Source organism: Myotis brandtii, unplaced genomic scaffold (genome assembly GCF_000412655.1).
Source record: "Myotis brandtii unplaced genomic scaffold, ASM41265v1 scaffold62, whole genome shotgun sequence".
Taxonomy (NCBI): Eukaryota; Metazoa; Chordata; class Mammalia; order Chiroptera; family Vespertilionidae; genus Myotis; species Myotis brandtii.
Window position 1 is genome coordinate 815,094 of NW_005370366.1, and position 2,880 is coordinate 817,973.

Consider the following 2,880-nt stretch of genomic DNA (forward strand, 5'->3'; position numbering starts at 1 on the left):
TCTTTTTCACCCATGATGTTGATTGATAAATTTAATAGTCTGATTATGACACTGAATCAATGTCTTTAGAAAACAAACAAACCACAGATTGATCCCTATTAAAAGTAGGATACATAAGGTTCCCATAGTCTGTTGCTATCAAACTCTCCAATCGTATAGTTAGTGGCCCTTGTTCTGATTTTCTGCTCACCAAGCAATCTTCTGATAATTTAGTTCCATATCGTCTCCTTATAGGGAAGTAATACTGTGTTCGGGCCTACCTTTCTTGACCATGCTGTGACCTTGACATGGGCCTTCCCATATGTATTTATTAGGACTCTTGGACACAAGCAATAGAAAGCCATTCTGAAGTAGGTTAGACAACAGAAGAATTTATTGGAAGGATATAAAAGTGTGTCACATATTTAAACCCTGGGAGGGTCAGAGGAGCAGCTGGGACTTAGGAAAACTCCAACCAAAAAGTTGAAAACCACCAAAACACTCACCACCTTTTTCTCTGCTTCTGTCTGTGCATCACTTTCATTCTCTTTTACTGCACATGCACCCAGGAAAGATCAACTCTGCTCTCACTGAAATTCAAAAGCTCCTGGGAAAGGTGCTGCTTGGTTGGCCATCTGGATCAGATTCCAATTAACTGTGGCCAGAAAGATGGGGTCATGGCAGTTTCCATGACCCCACATGGTTGGAGTATTGCAAAGAAGGAGCCTTTTCTAAAAGAGGAAGGTCACTACTCCCAGAAGAATGTGCAGGTACTGGGCAGACACACAGCGAAGTCATCCTCCCTTCATTTAAATACTATAGGCTAAGACCAGTTAAGGTATCTTTGGGGTCCATCATGCAGGGCAAGCTATTATTACTCAACAACAGAGGATCAGGGTGAAAGTGATAAGTAAGTTTCAGGAGAATTTTCAAGAAGTCGGCTGCCTGACCCCAAAAAGGATAGTGCTGAGCAAGTTGCTTCAATAATTCTATCTATGAAACTATTTTTCACCAATACATGTAATAAATTAACAACTATATAAAAGACTTTAACTTTATTTGTATGTTTATTTTTCCTCCTCTTCCTAGGGCATGTTTTAGACTTTTATTTGGGGCTAGAAGGCAAGATAGTGGGGGGATTGGGGCAAGCAGAGATTGTAACTGAGTCTAAGTTCATACTGTTTGTCCCATGACAGCCAAAAAATCAAGTGACAAGATGTTAGGGCAAGGAACTTTATAAGCCTACAAGCCTAGAAGATGGTAGACTAGCATTCTAAAGAACCATGTTACAAAGTACAGAATTCAGGCTTGATTTAAGAATCAAGGGAAGGGAGAAATGGGAGGGACAAGAGGTAACTGACTATCAAAGACATCTTGGTGCCATCAGGGGCTCAAGGAAGCTTTGCTTTTAGTCTGATGACTTTAGTTGATGTGAGTCTGATCAAGAGGTTACACAATACATACTTTCCTTATTTCCTCAGGATGGGAAATTTATGCTAAGGGGCTGTTTTTGTACAACTCAAGCTACAAGTAGAATTCCTCTAGTGCTGCATGCAAGACTAAGCAAAAGCTATTAGCCATGGGAACAAAGCAGGTTTAAAGAAAATGGAGTCAAAGATTCTGAACATTTACTCTGTTGCAAGAGGAGCCAGCTAGGCCCTCCACTGCCAGCCTTTTGAGGTCTAGATCTTGGCTTTCTAAGCCTCTATGTGCTTCATATTCCTGCCATTCCTCATCTCTGCCCACATGGGGATAATCAGGGAAGAAGACCTACTTTGAATACTACTCCCTGAATCCTTCTAATGATGTAAAATCTTTCTTCAGGTTCTAATCTCTCTGCCAATATCATACCAACAAAGAACAGAACCAATATCTTCAAGTGCACATGCTGAACAACTGAGCCCACTCCAAACAACTGGGGAGAGAAGTTTCCATGTTTATAAGGAAGCATGCCTGACCTTTATTCAATTCCACATTCTCTTCCCTCTCCTCTAAATTATAGCAGTTACATGGATTTTAAAAGAAATTTCTTGATATTCTCTGTGGAAGTACTGGAAAACTGCAAAATCAGAGTTTGGTGCAAATTATGAAAATTAGGGAACAAGTAGACAAAGGCAGCACAGGACAGATGATGCATTAAGTTATATTTGATGGAAATTTCATGTCTGCAAAAGCTGGTATGCAAATTGACACCAATACCACCCCCAATGCCATCGAGAAAATAACACAAAAAGATGAGATGCAAGCAGAAAAATTGAAAGAATCCTGAAAATCATTGGTGATAGTGAAACGGAAGTTTTGGATGGGAACACAAGGTGTTCCCCTGGGCAGAATGGCTCCCAGGCTCTTTGTCCGTTGGAGTCAAAGAATGAATCCATGGACGGAAGGTGGTATAGCAAAGGTGGAAATTTTATTGAAGAACAAGTATAAACTCCCACGTGGGGAAGAGGAAAGAATCTCACAGCAAAGACTCCCACATGGGGAGGGGGAAAGAGTCCCACCAACTTCCAGTTTCCAGGGTTTATAAAGGCTGCAAAGGCTGCAGTTCCTGTGTCCTGATATCCCCTCTGATTGGTCAATATTCCCTTTTGAATTGGTTACTATAGTAACTCCAGAGGCCCTCCTCCCTCATTGTTCTCTTATTCCTTCTGGGCTTTCTTCTTCCTTCTTTATTTTGTAAATATAGACCTTTTGGCTACTCCCAGTTCCCTTGTCTTATGTAAATATAACTGTTGCCATGCCCTTATGTTATGGAAATGTACCTTCTCCCAGTCTGTAGCCCTGTGTTTTTTCCATGGACCCAAATTCTAAAAATTCCCTAAACCTGCCTATATTCCCCTAAAAATCCAATTTCAATAGCACAACAGTTAATTTAAAATAAAAGAACTAGGAGAGCCCAAC